At 55.4% G+C, this 16,919-nt stretch overlaps 1 protein-coding gene across 5 annotated transcripts in view; it reads right to left on the bottom strand.

Moving 5' to 3' along the window:
* IQSEC1 (IQ motif and Sec7 domain ArfGEF 1) overlaps window positions 1-16,919 on the bottom strand; it is a 369,892-nt gene that overhangs the window by 52,594 nt on the left and 300,379 nt on the right. The window lies entirely within an intron of this gene.

The following is a 16,919-nucleotide window of genomic DNA, read 5'->3' as shown; positions in this document are numbered from 1 at the left end:
CATGCCTTGTGGCCTCCCCCGTGCTCTGCTCCCAGGGTTTCTCATTTCCAGAAAGGGAGTCTAGGCCGGGGCAGGGACAATTCCTTTCCAGCGCTTACATGCTCTGTTGTGCGACTTCTACAGCTCTTTGCTGCCCAGGGCCATATTAACTGAGGTCTATCACTCAGGACAGGGAAGGGGATGGTTTTGCTCTGTTCCAGGTCCTCGGGAAGGGATGCAGACAGACTAGGGCAGTGTCTAGGGAGGAGGTAAGTGTGGGAAGGAAAAGAAGGCCATGTCCTCTGAGCAGAGCAGGGAGGGCTCAGCTGGGGAAAGGCAGCCTTGGGACCAGCCACAACCCCTAGATCTCTACAGGGGGCAATGGGAGCAGGCAGGTCTGAGGAACCAGAGGCAGGGTGAAGGCAGCCCCGCAGCTTCAGTGGATAGAGATTTTTAGCAGTTCAGCTACTGGGGAAGGGGCTGCCTTAGCGGATAGTGCCGGTGTTCCAACAGGGTCTAGAAAACCAGTCTTCAGGGACTGCTGCAGCTCAGGGTGGGTCACCGCCCAAACACACTCCCCCACCATGCCACATGGGAGCCCTTGCACAAACCATGTCCACGTATTTCATCCCTGCAATGATCCCATCGAGGAGACTCAGGATTCGTGGCTTGCCCAAGACTGCGGAGCTCGGAGCAGAGCCAGGACCTAGCTGTATGATGTTCTCCTAGTCCTTCCCACTCTGTGAAAACTCCTGTGCCAGGAGGCAGCCCCCCAGGGCTGGCCTGGCCGCAAGGAGCAGGGTACGAGGACACAGATGGGTGCATTTCAAGGTAAGAGTGAGTGTGTAAAGGGACACACAGCCGGTATGCCCAGCAAGAAGAGGACAGAGAAGACTTCCCCAGGGAAGTGAGGGAGGCTCTCCACATCCTCTTCCCTCATCTTGGATAATCCAAGAGGCACCCCGGAAGGGCTTGGCGGGTGTGGGGAGGGGAGTCAGGTGGATTCCTGCTTTAACAAGTTAACCAAATTTGGTTTAACGAAGATACACAGTAATCACAGAAGCACTCCCCAAACCCCAACATCTAACTGCCCAGCACCACCCTTGGATGACGAGTAGACCCTCTCAACGGCAGGATGGACACGGAGCTCGTGCTCCCCCCAACCCTAGGCCAGCTCCTCCGGCAGCCTCCCTGACCTCGGCTGAGAGCAATGCTATCCTTCCAGCGGCTCAGGCCAAAAATCTGAGAGTAACTCCTGGCAAGTCTCTCTTCTTCACACCCCACTTCCCATCTGTCGGCAGATCTAGCTGCTCTGCGTTCAGAGCAGAGGCAACCTCTGACCCACAGGGCTGCCCCCTGCCACCAGCCCAGTCTTCACTGCCATCACCTCTTCCCTGTGCTGCTGCCACAGCCTCTCTACTACACCTTCCCCCCTTCCCCAGACAGTAGTCAGAATCCTGTTAAAACACAACCCTGACCACACCTCTCCTCTGATCCCAGATCACTGGGATCCAGAGCCCGAATCCTCAGAGTGACCCAGAAGACTATAACACCTGAACGAACATTCTTCCTGCTACCCCCTCCTCCCTCCATGCCCTCTTGGCCACCCCACCCAGGCCCCACTGTTACTCTATACCCCTGGCATACTCGTGCCTCAAGACATTTGCACATGCCTTTCCCTTTGCCTGGTCTCTTCATTCAGATGGCTACTGGGTTCACTTCCTCACCTCTTTTGGCTCACCTTGTTTAAAAGCCATACCCCTCCCGGGCCCACCCTTATCCTTCCCTGCTTCATCTCCCTCTACAGCGCTCAACGGTGCCACTACATGTGGGGATGTGACCGTGTGCATGTCTGGCCCTGAGAACTGGGGCTTCCCCATTAGGACGGGAAACTGATTCCGTTACAACACAGAACTCTGGCGCTTCAATCAGGGAACACATACCGAATGCCAACTAGGTGACCGACCCCTGCCAGGCACTGTGAGTATGGCAGTGAACAGATAGACACAGCCCTGTCCTCGAAGGCACACTGGGGGATGCAACTAATTCAGAATGACTGCCGTGTTAGGGAAGGGAACAGAGGAAGCGACCAGGGCTGCAGGGTGGAGGCAGCGGAGCCCTGTGCCCTGGAGGCTTCCTAGGAGGCATGCGGCCTCAGCCAGGACCCAGGGAGGAGCCGTGTGGCTGTGAGGGCGAAGACCGAGCCGGGGAGGTGGGTGTCCACAGTGTCAACAGGGATGGAGGAGTTCAGCGTGGCCTGCATGGAGGGCGGGCAGGCCCAGAACCTGCAGGCTGAGAGCAGGGAAGGAGGCAGAGAGGACATGGCAGTGCCTGGGGGCCAGCACTGTCGGCAGCCAGGTGGGGACAGTGAGAAGAGATCTATGTGGGGTTTGGTGACAAGCCACAAGACACCTGTGGGAGGAATGAGAGGAAGGACAGGCATCCTCAGGGTCCTGATGCCACCAAGTTGGTGAGGCCAGAGTCACCGACGAGCAGCTGAGGCAGCAGAGAGCAGGGACAGGGCAACATAAGGCTGGCACAGAGTGGGGTCAGAAGTTGGCCTGTGGCAGGGTGAGGAAAGAAGCTGGAGCAGAAGAAGCCTTCAAGGACAGTGGCAGAGAAGACAGGGGGCTTGGAGTGACAGCTGAAGGGGATTGGGGGGCCGCAAGACTGGAAGACTGGTTTTAAAGCTGGGACAGCCCCAGCCTATCTGAACGGTGACAGAAGAGGGGTGGACCACTGAGATTTCAACAGGCAGCAGAAGGCGTAGCCAGCTGGGGCCTCTCTTCTGGGGGGGTCCCACCAGTTCCTGAGGGGCAAAGAGGGGGACCAGTGGGCTGCTGAGGGGGCCAGAAAGCCGGGGCCGAGGCAGGGCAAATTTCAGGAGTCAGAGGTCTCAACCAAGAAGAAATGGGAGGTTCCTTCCAGCCTTGGAGTGGGGCCCCAGCCCCTAGCACTGACCCCTGGTCTCCATCCCCACCCATGTGTCTTGGCTTCTGTGACCCTCTGACCTCTCAGGTGGCCCCTAAGCCCAGAACAGCTGCTCCCAGAGCAACCGCACCATGGGTTCCTGGCTGCGTCTCTGCTGACTGCCTTCTGACCTCCAGGCCAAAGCCCCTCCTCCTAACGTCTCACCCTGAGCCCTGCCCTGCTGAGGCCGACCTAAGGTCTGGCCCAGATGCCCCTCCCGGCTACAGCATTATCGCTAATTAGCCAGCACCCAGACCTCCAGGAGTGGCTTTTATATAGGTATAAGAATACAGGACTCCAAACAATGAACTTCTCGAAGCCGGAGGCTCTTTTTAGAGCTGTGCTTAGTGAACCAACATCCAGCCTCCCCCGGCTTGTCAGCAGCCCCTGGCGCGGGGGGCGGGTGGCAGTTCGGAGTGGCGGGGTCTTCCTGGACAGCTCGAGCATAGCAAGAAAGGGGCCGAGTGGCACCTTGTCCAAGCAGGAGGGCGCACAGTGGTGGCCAGACTCTTGCTCCCTGCCCTCTGGTCCTGAGTGCCCTACACGGCGCTGCAAGTCACTTTCCATTCTGATGCTGAATGTGAGTGACAGTGCGAATCTCTAGCCCCAGCTTCCCTGAGCCTCAATTACCCACCCTCCTAGGGTCAGAGGCAGGGGGCAGGCAGCTACTTTGAGGCAATGCGGGGGCGGGGGGGGGGAGCAGTGCCCCTGGCAAGGAGCCCTGCAGACAGCTAATGCTTTGCCTAATTAGAGGGCATTATCCAGGAGGGGCCTCAGCAGTGCTCGTCCTCTGGCGGGGCACAGCCAGAGGGAGGAAGGAAAGTCTGCTGTCCCGCGAAGCCAGTGTATACGCCAGGCCCTCGCCCTGTCCTGTCCACATGTTTTCCAAGGTCAACTTTCTGGTCCCGGGAAGGTGGTGGCTCCAATGTCCCCAGCCCAGGCCTCACTCCTGAACATAAAGAACATCTGTCTGCCCCTGCTGGAGATGAGCTGGACTCTTCCATGGCGCAGCTGTGAGTCACTCCCATTAAAACAGCCCAGAGGACTGGAGTGGGCTTTGGAGATTGGAGTTCAGCATCCTGGGGACAGGGAGGGGCTGCAGGGAAGCCCCAAGGACCTGCGAGCAGATCACCCTGGAATGTTCCTGACGCTGGGGGGCTCCTGTCGGGAAGAGGGTCTTGGCTGTGCAGAAACACGGTGCCCAGTGTGCAGCTAGGGAAGGCCCCTCGTGGTGTGCAGGGGCCTGCACAGGGTATCCCCTGGAGCCTGGAGAATGGCAGATGTGGGGGAAAGGGGTAGTTCTGGGTCTATGATGCCACCTCCACTGCCTCTGTCCTGTCGAACTCCTGGGTCCCTTCACAGCACGTCTCACTGACCACCTTCTTCCCTTTGATCTTTAAGTCCGTCTCCCACCAGGAAAGAGTGGGATCTGGAAGGGTGGAGGTGTGGCTGCCTGTGCAGATTCTGTGTCTTACCAGGCCTTCCCAGGGCGTGGGGTGAGCAGGCACTCAGTATCTGTTGGGTGAGTGAATGAATGCACGTACCAAGGAGTGAACGAGCGATGCTACTGGGGACTAAGAAGCCCACACGCACCGGGGAAGCAGCATCCCTCACTTGTTTGTGCATTCACACATGGAGAGCCCTGTGCTAGGTGCATTTCCCTGACCCCCGCAACTGTGCCTATCTTACCTCTCCCCTGGACCAGGAGCCATAGGACTGAACCCCTCCTGATTTCCTTTCAGACCCCCTTAGCCCACTGTCCCCTGGCACGTCACCTGGGCCCCTGGTTCACTCCCCTCCAGGGGCAGGGCTCACTCCCCTCTCCTCTGTGAGCAGGAGCACCAAGGCCTAGAGGGGAGAGAGGCTTGCTGGGTCATTGACACATGGCACAGCCGTGACAAGGGCCTGTGTCCACACTCGCTCCCCTGCCTGGCAGCTGGGCCTTGGAAGTACTCATGGCTGCGGAAACCCGCAAGTTTCTCCGAGATAGGGATATGTCACCGACACCCAGAGCACTGGTCTCCAGACCCTGAGTCACAAAGGAACAGGGGCCCCATGTAGTCTCACCCCTCAGGGACGTCTGGGCTCAGCTCCCCTGGGCCTACCTCCCACAGCCCCGGGACGCCTGTGGGGCCAGGCCGGCACTGGCGGGGCCTCAGACAGGAAGCGGGAGCAGAGTCTCACGCCACAGGTTGGCAAACGTGCACTCTTATTTGGGCTGAAAGCCAGCTGGCAGAGGCGAGCCACGACGCTCTGCCTGAGGGCAGGGGCCGGGGGCTGGCGTGAACACCATGCCATCAAACCCAGCCAGGGCCTCTGCCTGGGGAAGGGCTGCTCACTTTAGTCCCAGAGCTCCTCAAGCTTCCTGGGATCTCACCCTACATCTGGGGACCGGAGCACCAAACCAGGGAGAAGGCCCAAACCAAGCGCAAGACCAGGCCTTGATCATCAGGCCTGCAGTCAAACCCAAGACAGGCAACCTTTCCACAGACAGCCTGTGAAAAAGCCCTTTATTCTCCCCAGTGCTATCTGGGCCAGGACCAAGGCAGGGGTGAGGCCCACCCATCCAGGACCCTGGGGTCCTATCCCTAGGATAGCTGGGTGGGAGGCCCAGTGCCCACCCCACCACTCCTCAAACAGACACTGTAGACTTCACAGAGCTCTCTGGAAGACAGAGTGTCTACATGCAAGGGACTCCCAAGGTCCCCAGGCCCAAAGAGTATTTAGAAAAGCAAACAACACCAATCCCCCTGCTCCGGAGCTCCCCCCAGCTGTAAGAAACCACCAATATTTAACACTGGAGGTTTTTTTATAATGAAAAGTCAGACTTCTGACTTTTCTTGGGGAGAGAACAATTCAGGATCTGGCCATACGGGGCCTATCATCCTGCTTGATGACAGACAGAGCTGGGGACAGCCACACCCAACGGCCCAGGCTCTACCCCATCCCAGTCCTCACCACTCCCTAGCACCCGCCACTCTTGCCTGCTCCTCCCCACATGTCACCTTCCTGCCTATTGAAGGCATCTGCTCTTCTTGCAAAGCTCACAGAGGATCCTTCTCAAAGAACAGCGATCTGATCTGCAGCTCTGGGCTCAGTCGTTCCCCAGGAACCTGATTTAGAACACCAAGTCCCGAGGGGCAGGACCCAAGCCTTCCTATAGCTCTGCATAACTAGTGCGAATGCCAAGGCCTTCCACTCTGCTATATCCTCCTTTTAACTTTTTTTTTTTTTCTTCCGTTTAACTTTTAAGAGACTCTCCGGAAGTAACACCACCACACTGGTCACAATCCAAAAGCCCACAGTCATCACAGCCACCGAGCCCCAATTTCCCAGATGTCCTTATTCCTCAGGTCCATACAACCAAGACATGATCTGAAAGGCCATCTGATATTCCCAGACCGGACTTGTAGGTGGTTTCCTGGGGTTGGAAGCCCAGCTCTTCCCCTCCTTGGCAGCCCCCTTTGCCCGTCTCTGCATCTGGAACAATGTCCTGGTGGCTCCAGGCATGCCTACAGAGGATGTGGGGAAGCTCTGGCTGGAGATCAGACCATGTCGAGATCAGGTGGCCACTTCAGGGCTGAGTGACCTGGGGCAAGTTACCTCACCTCTCAGGGCTTCTGGCTGTCTCATCTTTGCAGTGGATCTCACTCCCCTGCCCCACTGGTGTGACAGGAATGTGGGTCTTGGTGGGGCACACTCTGCCGTCAGCAAAGCCCTGTGTAGACGCGTGGAGCTATCTCTGTTGTGGGCTACACACTGAAGAAGGGCTTGATGGAGAGAGACTGCTGGGATTGCCAAGGCCAAAAAGAGGGGCTCAGGATGAGTGTTCTCCAGCCCAACACCAAACTAGGCACTGCCTCCTCAGGAAACCAGAAATGTCTCTTGTGTATCTGTATAGAGCATTATACTTTCAGAAGCCCCTTCCCCTTCATCCTACCCACTGCTCACCTGGCCTCAAGCAACAAAGTTTACAAAACAGCTTCCTTGACCATGATCTCATCTGTGTATGGCATCACTCTCTTCTCTTTCTGGCTTTTTTTTTTTTTTTTCTGGTTTGTTTTATTTTTTGGCCATTTCCTATTGCCCACTCTCAGCCAGACCATCACCTCAGCTAAGCCAGGGCAGTCCTTGTTGGTTTTGAGTGCATAAAGACGACCAGAGCTTCCAACCCCGGGGCTCACTTGGAAAGATTTTTCAGAACACACACACACACACACACACACACACACACACAGCCAAAAATCTTCCTGGCTGAGCCAAATTAAATACAGAGGCCTCTAGTTATTTCCATACGCACAAAATGGGCTCAAAGAAAGCAGTTCTCTGTGGCAGGCTCCAGCAGACAGGGCTGGGCCAGGCCCCAGGGACGCCCTGGGAGTGCCGGGCGGGAGGCACAGGCTGGGGAGGTTGGCTCCGGGACAGAGTGTGGGCAAAGAGGAGGAAGATGCCCGTCGTGCTGGCCTCGCTGCCTCCGGCCCACCCTGCTGGCCAGCGTCAGGCATGCAGGCCTCTCAAAAGCCTGGGACAACCTTGGGCCCAGCTCTCCAGTCCTACCCCAGACCTGCACCGATGCTAAACTGTCCTCACAGGGTGGCGGCGGGTGTGTGGGGGGATGCTGCCCTCGCCCACCCTTAACTTCCAGAAAGCACATTCTAAAATGCAAATTGTTCGTGTCTTTTATGGCATCAAATTGTTGTCATGGTCCAGACCTCTGCGTGTGGTGCTGACATGCTCCTCCCACAGGCTCCCTGCCCACCTCCCAGCCTGTGGTCTGTCCTGCTGGTCCCCACCACCCCCATGCAGCAACAGTATGGTGCTGTGACTTCCAGCCAGTGGCAGTGTGCCCTGCTCCCCTCCCCGAAACACATGGTACCCCACGGCAGAGGGAGAGGAGCCCAGGAGAGCCCCCAGGACTTCACTGCCCAGTTGAGAGCTCACCCCGGGAAGGGGTGCATTTTAGCATCTGTGTCCCCAGGAGTTCAAACCCATGTGTGAAGTGACTGACCCAATTACTGGACAATCTGATGATGGTGCAAAGAATGCTACAATGGCAACAACAGATGCTCTGAGCACTTTGCACCGAACCATCTCCTAGCATCCTCTGATGACTTTTATTTTTTAAAGCAGTTTCAGGTTCCCAGAAAAACTGAGCAGAAAGTAGAGATTTCGCATATTTTCTGTGCACCCCTCCCCAATGCAACCTCTCCCACTCTCAATACCCCCACCCGCACTGTGGTACATCTGTTAATCCATGGACCTCCGCTGACACAGCAGGATGCCCCCAAGTCCACAGTTCACGTTAGGGTTCCCTCTGGGTGTTACAGATAACCCCCATTTGAGACAGATGCGGAATCCTCTTCCCACTTCGGAGATGGAGAAACTGACACGCAGCAGGGTCGTGTAACTTACTGAGGCCCACGCCACTCACACGGGGCAGGGGGGTGGTGTGAGGAGAGGGCAGGCTGAGCAGGATCCTGGGCCCAGCACTCATCCCTCCCCTGCAACCTCCGCATGCTCTCCCCCCTGCAGGGAAAACACACCCACCCCAGCTGCCCACCACCCTCCTCCTGCGCTCTCAGGACCTATAGCACCACAGCATTCCCGGGACTGGACCCCATCTGCAACCCGTGCCACAGCAGGCATGCAGAAAGGGTCTGGGGGAAGGACAAAGGCCCAGAGTAGGGAATGCTTCCTGCCCTCCACCCTCCTGCACCTGCAGCTTTGACACACAGCCCTTCCCTGTAGACTGCCCATCTGGCATGTGGCAGAGAGGGGCTGTGTGACCTTGGGTAAGTGCCTTTTCTTCTCTGTGCCTCCGTTTCTCAGCCATCAAATGGGAAGTATTGTCTATGTCACAAATGATAATGCAGACACAAAACCTCAGCCAGGGCCCTGCTACCCAGAAGGGCTTGGGTAGATGTTGTTACTATCACAACATAGGACCATTGTTCCCCACAGTGCATGGGGGCTCTGGGGGTGAAGCGAGGGGTTGTAAGGCTGTGAGCATGCAACAGTGGGAAAAGGCCTCAAGGAGCACCCTTTTTTCAGAAGGTAGGCACCTGCCCACCTGGCCTAACCCCAGCGTCTGCACCTGAGGACAGTGAGGGGTGAGCGGACAGGGTTTGGTCACTGCTCAGAGCAGGACTGGGGTGGGACTCAGTCCCGCTGCCTGTTTTTCTTTTCTTTTCTTTTTTACCTAAACTTGGTTGAGGGCCCTATGTGTGCCAAGCACTGTGTAAGACATTAGGGGTAGTAATAATAATATTCCTAAGAATATATTAGAATACTATTGAACTAATATAGCTATTGCCACTAAAATTTACTGAGCACCTCTCATGGGCCAGGCTTCAAAAGCAGCGTCGTTAGAAGCTGAGGATGGAAGAGAACACAGGGCAAGAAGGAAAGATGGCCTTGGCAGAGACTTTAGGGAAGCACAGTGCAGACACAGTGTCAGGGGAGGAATGGGAGGGCCTGGTCTCTTCAGCCGAGAAGACTGCTCTGAGTGTGTGTCCAGAGGCCAAGTGAGTTTGAGGGGCCAACCTGTCTCGGGGCAAAGGCAGGTGTCACTGCCTGACTCTATCAGGCAGGCAAGGGGCAATAAGGGGAGTAGAGGCAGGGCCCATGGGGCCACTCAGCAGCCCCAGTCCTGCCCAGGGAGGCTAGGCATGAAGGCAGATGGCTTAGGCAGTCCTGACCTGAAACCAGTCCTTCCCCCAGGAAAGCCCTGCATGAGGGGGATGGCACAGGCCTGGCCTCCCCTGGCCACCTGCAGACACATGGTCTCCAACACAGACTTCCCTGAATGCAGCAGGCACTATTGGTCTACGAAGCTGGGAAACTGGACCAGGCTCCGACTTCCCCAGTTGGGCCACACAGCCAAGAGCTGTTGAGGGAACTTAAGGGCTCTGTCCCAGGAACCCAACCCCAGCAACTTGACATCTCCACCTCCACAGGACAGATCCCTGATTACAAACATCAAAATATCTGGTATGTGTCTTAAAATAACATGGGATCAATGAAATACAATTGCCCATGGGAGTTACCCTACCATTCTCTCTACTTCTGTATACGATTCAAAGAGCCCATAAGGAGGGACGCCTGGGTGGCTCAGTCATTAAGCCTTTGCCTTTGGCTCAGGTCATGATCTCAGGGTCCGGGGATCGAGTTCTGCATCGGGCTTCCTGATCGGGGGGAGCCTACTTCTCCCTCTCCCACTCCCCCAGCTTGTGTTCCCCCTCTCACTGTGTCTGTCTCTGTCAAATAAATAAATGAAATATTAAAAAAATAATAAAGAAAATAAGAGTCCATAAGGAAAAGTTCAAAATAGTGCTAAGAAGCCACTGCCCTCCTCAAGGCTTTCCCGGGTCATTCTGCCATTTCTTACTAAGTAGGAAAACAAAAACAAAATTGCAAACCCTGCCCATTTAAATTATGGCTCTTAGAAAAGTCAATGACCCCCAAAGGAACAGAGAATTGGAGTTTGCGCGGCTGCACAACACCCCCTCACCCCACCCGGCCCTCCTCTGGTAACAGCAGAGGAAAGAGCCGCTTCCCCAAACACTTCCTCTCCAACCCCCCGCACGGGACTCACTGCGCTTCGGGATCCAGTCCAGGGCCTACCCCAGGAAATCACGGCAGAAACAACTGTAGTTGATAGCAGTCAGTAAGAATCATAGGAATAACCAGCATTTACTGAACACCTATAAGCCCAGCACTGTTCTAGTTCCTTCTTTCTCGTATTCTCTGTGGAAAATCCTCCTAGGGAATGTGGAGGACAGTTCTTACAGCCAGAGGACCTCCTGGGGCTGGCACGTTTCTGGGATTCAAGGTCACTTGCCAGAGCTTCCAAGGGTGTCCTCTGTGGTCTCTGTCAAGTGACAACACACCGCTACGCCCAACCGAGGGCTGGCGCCTGGTAGGGCCCTGCTGGTTCATCTCACTCTTTTACCATCCCGCCCCTATTTCTCCCTCCATTCTAAGGCCCACGCCCTCCCACCCCCTAACAAAGTCAGGGAGCAGCAAAGACAGGTGAACCAGAATACCAAATCTACTTTCTGCATAGCTCAGACATGATTTTCATTTTTGCCTTAGTTTCCTTGTGTGTAAAGTGGGAATAATACCAACAACATCGTAAAGTGTCTGGGGCGGGTTCAAATAAGGTAAGTATGTGTAAAATTCAAAGGCCACCCAAGTGTCAGATATTATCATTTTTATTCGGTAGCCTGTTCCAGCTCTAGTATCAAACCCGTGCCAACTCCAGACCCATCACAAACAGCCGTGGCTTCGCCCAAAGCCAGCTGAACCCCGTCCCCTTCTGCCAGCATGTACTAGGCACCCGCTGTGCCTGCTACCGACAACCGCCTCTCCTGCCAGGATCCCCACTTGGCAGATAAGGCTCACAGAGGGGACCACCTTGCCCAGGCCACTTGTTCAGAGAGGGGCAAAACTGGGACTCAGGCCAGGTTTCTCTAGCCCAAACGCTACCGTCTTTCCACTGAAGCCAGCTGCCTCTCTGTCTGGTGGCTGGAGCCGGCTGGGGAGGGCAGAGCAGAATAGTGAGGGTCCTGAGGCAGGGCTCCAGAGCTCTTAGCCCCATTAGGCGCCAGAAGCAGCCCCAGTGGGACGAGGATGCCAGAGTACCAGAGCTCAGCACCGGCCACCAGCTGAGGATTCCGGACGCCCTGCCACCCTGCCCCACCTCGGCACTTCGGAGCTGAAGCATCAGCTTCAGTGTCTCCAGGCGGGTCTCTCCATTGCCCTGGGTGTAGGCTGCTTGCCCGTCCAAAGAAATCTTCACTCCAGCTGAGAGCCAAGTCCCCTTACTTTGCAATTTTTCCAATCCTTGGGCAAAGTGATTTCTAAAACACTCTGGACCACCCTCTCTTAGCAGGCTACAAGCACATGCACATGACCATGGGCTTTGTCCCATGTCACCAAGTTTACAACCTGTCTCACTCCCAGGTACCACCACCTCGCACATGAGCAACACCCTACCCTCACTTGGCTCCCCCCAAACTACCACCCCGCCTCTTCCTTCGTGCTCTTACCCCTGGCCTTGTCTGTGGCCAGAAGGAGAGACAATGCATTCCTGTCTAGCAACACATCTCTCTTGAACAAGTACCATGGTCCAGTTTCCCCACAATTGGACTTGGCGGCCCTGATATCACAGCTAAAATCTACCGCCTCTCAGGTATTAACTGTGTACCCTTTAAGCACTTCATGCGGATTAACAATAACTCCATGAGCTCCTCCTGTCACTGGCAGTTTACAAATGGGGAAACTGAGGCACAGAAAGCCCAAGGAACATGCCCAAGATCACGGAGAGTGTGAGAAGCTGGGGTTAGGGTTAAGGGCAGGCTGATGACAAAATCTGTCCCACTCCCCACAACACTGGATCAAACACCCTCCCTCAGCGAATGACCACAAGTGTCACGAAGCTCACCCCCCTTCTCAAATGGGAAACTGAGGCCCAGGAAGGGGATAGGAGGAGGTGACTGATGCCAGGGCTTCTAGGGAGGCTGAATGCCAAAAACTAGTTAGAGCGAGCTCTTCTCAGCCCTCTGGAGGGAGAGACCTTCCAAGCTTAGTAATAATCAGGATAAATAGTGACAACTACAGTGACTACAATTAACATTTATTGAGCACTCACTATAATACAATAAGGTACCGTTTTAAATGTTTCACGTGTACTAACGCATTTCATTCTTGTACCACCTAGCCTAGCCTCTCAGCCAGAAATAGAAAAGCAAACACCATTTGCTTCCATCTTTTAAAACAGCCACTGGGGAGAAAATATTCATGTTGGTGGATAGACCTGGACCAACTCAGCCAACAGGCAATTCTGGGGAGCCTTAATGGGGAGGCTGCCTCATAGCTGGGGACTCCTCCAAATTAATAGTCCTTCTCTCTCATGGGAGCAAGTTCAGCAGCCCACACGCATGTGTGTCCTCTAATGACGTCAAAGGCCTTGGCCTTGGGTTTCCTCCCCATGCAGAAGCTGGCTATGTTTGCAAGGGGCCTGCAGAGAGTCTGGGGATGGTTGGCTTTTGTCGCCGAGACCCTGCTTCTTGCTGTGGCTGGCCTGGGGCAAGTGTGTTATCCTCAGAATGCACAAGTGGTCAGAGCCAAAGGGCACTATCTCAGAACCTCACCGGAGTGTATGGGGAAGGAGCTCTTGGGGCCTGTGGGGTCTGGCAAGACAAAAGGATACCCCAGAGGGTGGTCCTCAAACCAGCCTAAAGGTGGGACATTTTGGAAATGCTGACACCAGGGGATCCCAGGCACCTACCTGTTCCACGGCTTGGGAAAGATACGAAAGGCTCCATTTATGATGGTGACAGATTTTGCTAAAGATTACTTAACCCCAGAGGAGGCACAGCCTGGCTATGAAGAGCAGAGACCCCAAAGCCAGGTGGACTGAGTTCAAATCCCAGCTCCAAGGCTTACTGGCCAGTGACCCTGGGCAAGTCACATAACTGTCCCCCAACTGTTCCCCCAAGTGGGGGCAGAAGCTCTTACTCACAGATTGCTTTGAGAATTAAGTCCTTTGCGCAGAGCTGAATGGCAACCACTGTGATTACTATTATTATACTGACCTTTGAACAAAGAGGAAAAAACAAATGTGGTCATAGTTTCCCCACCCAGACAGACAAGGAGGGGACTCTTGCTATGGCTCTACATCTGGGCCTCCGGTTCACATTAAATGCTTGCCATGTTAGGAAGGCGCAAAGCAAGGAAATAAAACAGAAAAAATGACCCTTTCCATCAAGGAGCAGGGAAGCAAAAGCTACGTTCAAAGAAAGCATAAAAAGATATCCCCTTCAAGGATAAGAGATTTCACAAAAAGCCACGTAGCTCCAGAAACCAGCAAAAAAGACTACTGTGACAAACCACTTTTAACTCAGTAGTCACTTCTCAAGAGAAGAGGTGGTGATGAGGCTGGTGTTGCTGGCTACTGGCTACTGGGCCAGGGATCGAATAGGTTTGAGTTACCAGGCAAAGCCGCATATCCCCTGCGGGGAGGTAATTCTTAGTCCCATTTCATGGATGAGAAAATCAAGGCTCAGACCTTGAGGGGGAGGCCACCTCACCAAAGCCACACAGCTGGGGAGAGGCAGAGTAGGCCTTGTGGGACCCCACCTGTCCGGGTTCTGTGATACACGGTTTCACATGACAAACCTCGGTTCCTCTCCATCTAGCCCAGGGTCTGGCACAGAGCAGGGGCGCGGTAGCTAGGGAGTGAAGAGAGGAACAACCGGTCCCACGCATCGCTCCTAAGAACAAAGCACCCCCACGCCCAGGGGAGCACGCATGCAGCCGCGGGTGCAGTCACTTGCTGCCGCCTGGCTGTGCCTACCACGTGGCCAGGCGCTGTGCTGGGGAGGGATTGGAGCACAAAGGCCTCAGGGCTTAAAGGGGCACTTGCCCCTTTAGGGGGACAGCCACAGCAGCCAGACGAGTGGCAGGTCCAGGGGTCACTGTGCCATGTTTCCCACCATAATCACCATCCACTGCTCCTCAGGAGTAGCTCAGACAGTGGAAGTGGCCAGATTCTCAAAGCCTGCACCAATTAATTGTTCAAGAGCCTTAATGGCCTTTGAAGTCATTAGGATTTGCTTTTGAGGACGAATGATAAATCACACTCAACAGCCTTGGCGCATCCTCCCCCACCCCGCCCATGGCACATACACACACTTCCACTGGGGACCTGGGCCACCTCTGCGGAGCTCTCCCCGGGCCTCTGGCTTGCTGCAAGCCCACTGGGCAGACATTCCACGCGTCATCGCAATTCAGAGGAAATTTACAAAAGGGGAAGGAAGAAAATCCCATGGGTCACTGGCAGCGGGAAGAGCAGAGTGCTGACCTGGACAATCATAGCTCGGACAGGAGGCCTGGGGCTGGCCAGCATGGTGAGGGCTGTCAGACATGTCCTCATGCATCTCTGTGAAGCCGGGTACCAGTCCCTTCCACGGAGGGGGAAACTGAGGCTCTGAGGTGGTGTAGTAACTTGCATAACGTCACAAAGCTGAGCTGGGATTTGAAACGCAGTCTGTTTCCCTTCTTTGCTGATGCCCTGAGCTGCTCCTGGCCTCACGATTGTCCTGGCAAACCAAGATCCCTCGTCCCACAGAGTTTGGCCAGCTAACACCCACACACATGTGCACCTGAGCGCCCAGAGCCTGGGGTGGGGGTGGGGGGGCTGTTCAGTCCCTTCCAGAAATACCTATTTGCCCAGTCATCACACGGTTTGACGGTGCAGCTGTCAGTCTTGTCCATGTTTTTGAACTGAAGCTGTGTAAATATTAGCACAGCTAGTTCATAGTCCGACTTCCTTGAGCGAAAGCCTGAAAATCCTGGCCGGGCTGGCAGGGGCCCTCCAGAGGCCCTCTGGCAGAACATGTGGGTTCTCCTCCAGGCTCCCCTGGTAACAGCCTGGTCAGGTCACTGGATTCCCTATCTTAACATGCCCATTTAGAAAGGGACAGTGGGGAGAGACCTGGGCTGCTTCGAGGCTCAAAGAGCAGGGCATTTCAGTGCCGCCATACGAAGGGGGTCACCTGTGCTGTCAGGGTGGCGTGGCTGTTCCTGGAGGGGTTATCTTAGACCTGTTACAGACTGGGGGTCTCCTGAGATCTCTGGAGCATGCTGGATACTTCCTGGGTTTAGAGAGGGAGAGATGGCCAGCTGGGAGGGCTCTGGGTTGGGGGCAAGCTGGTCAGCCTCTGCAGGTCAGGAGCTGGGCTGATTCTCTGCCCCTCACCCCCCACCACCCCACTTTCTTTGGAACTGCATACCAGGCACTCTGGAGCAAATGTGATTCCACCTGCTCTGAGGCCGAAGGGTGAACCTTGGGTTGTGCTGCAGAAGGGCTTCTCAATCTCGAGGACACCTGGTCTGTGCTCTGAGACTGGGGGAGCAGCTGTTCATCACCAACTCTGACAACAAAAGGACTCAAGCAGGCTTCCCTGCAGCTAGAAGGTTTAGAGTAGATGCGAAGAAGGACTTCCAATAAGAAGGGATGCAGGACTGGGAAATATGCCAAAGCGGTCCCTATGGACATCCCAACTGGAAGGGTGACACTGGAGAGGTCTCAAGCAGGGGCACCGGGGACACCCTGCAGTCTCTCTCAGCTGGGAGCGGGAAAAGAGACATCGCCTGCGGAGCATGCCAACTGTGTCCCCACAAGTGTGCTGGCCTTACAGGGACGAGCACTCTGAGTTTTGCTCACTGCTATGTCTCCAGTGCCTAGACAGGGAAAGCTCACAGCAGCTGCTCCATAAACTGCAGAGCCCTGGTGCCGACAAGACTTAATGCTCAGCCTCAGTTTGCTCTCCTGCAATATGGGGATGCCAGAGCCACAAGGATAAGAATGCAAATGAGATACTGGGTGGGACAGCTGCGTAAGACAGTAGCATGTGTGCAATATGAATATCGTGACCTCCATTCTCGGACTGATGCCACGGATCCCAGACAGCTGGCCTTGCAGCTGCAGCTTGCCCAGCCTCTGCCCCCCAGACACAAAGAAGCCACGGGTTCTTGGGAACCACACCCCCACAACCCCACACGGAGCCTCAGGCCCAGAGTCCCAGGCCCCTGGGGTGAGGACTGGGCCAGAGGGGAACATACGCATGTTCTCAGTGCAACTGCCAGACACACGCTGCAGAATTTTTGAACTCAGAGATCAAACGGCTGCAGGTGGTTTGCCCCCCAAGCCTCAGGGGGCCCGACACAAGCCAAGTCAGCTTGTCAACAAATCCTCTCCGCCCCACAGCCTGGCTCCTCCAAGGGGCCTGCAGATAGCTCAGGGGGCAGCTGTGCTGGCGAGCGGTGCAAGGAAATCGATATTCCCAGCACATACACACTCTCTCTCCATAAATACGGGCCCTTGGACACTCAGGCAGCCACCCACAGGCCCCAAAGCAGAAAAGCGCTGGTCTCTGGGACACACGTTCAAACCCCCACCCCTC

Source organism: Lontra canadensis, unplaced genomic scaffold, assembly GCF_010015895.1.
Source record: "Lontra canadensis isolate GAN:19392208 unplaced genomic scaffold, GSC_riverotter_1.0 scaffold133, whole genome shotgun sequence".
Lineage (NCBI taxonomy): Eukaryota > Metazoa > Chordata > Mammalia > Carnivora > Mustelidae > Lontra > Lontra canadensis.
This window is presented reverse-complemented; position numbering and strand designations above follow the sequence as displayed.